We start from the raw sequence: 592 nt of genomic DNA on the forward strand, positions 1-592 counted from the left end.
AATGTTTCGTAAATATCTAGTGATCCATCTACAGTTATGGATTCCAAGGGAGCGAAGATAATGGAGTTTAATATTCGCAAATGTGATTTAAATTTTTGTTTAGAACATATTGATAGGTAAAATGTAATACGAACAATATACAAAAACATTTCACAGACATACATAAACACAGTAACGATATGCAGAAAATATAGAACGTAAAGAGGAAATCAGTCAATAACACCTTATACTAAACTTTGTGGATGCTATGAGAGAGGGAGAGCCTAGTGAGTAAAGAAGGTGGTCATCGGGGAGGGCTTGTTTAGCTCACACTTTTTTTTCTTCACGGAGAGAGAATCTTAATACAAGGTCTTGGCGGGAAGAGTGAGAGGCACCACTATTACGGTAAAGGGTTGAATGCCATGATAGAGCCCAGACTTATTTGATAACCAAAACAATACTTGCATTATAGTTAAATTCTGTAATACTATCACTTATATTGTCATTTTATAACACAATTTTAGTATGCTATAAAGGTAAACTCTGATTACGAACTCGAATCAAACGCCGAAATGTGGGCACTCGGATCATTTGACATGATGGTGATAATGTT

The sequence above is a fragment of the Penaeus monodon genome, chromosome 32, assembly GCF_015228065.2.
Source record: "Penaeus monodon isolate SGIC_2016 chromosome 32, NSTDA_Pmon_1, whole genome shotgun sequence".
In the NCBI taxonomy this organism is placed as follows: Eukaryota; Metazoa; Arthropoda; class Malacostraca; order Decapoda; family Penaeidae; genus Penaeus; species Penaeus monodon.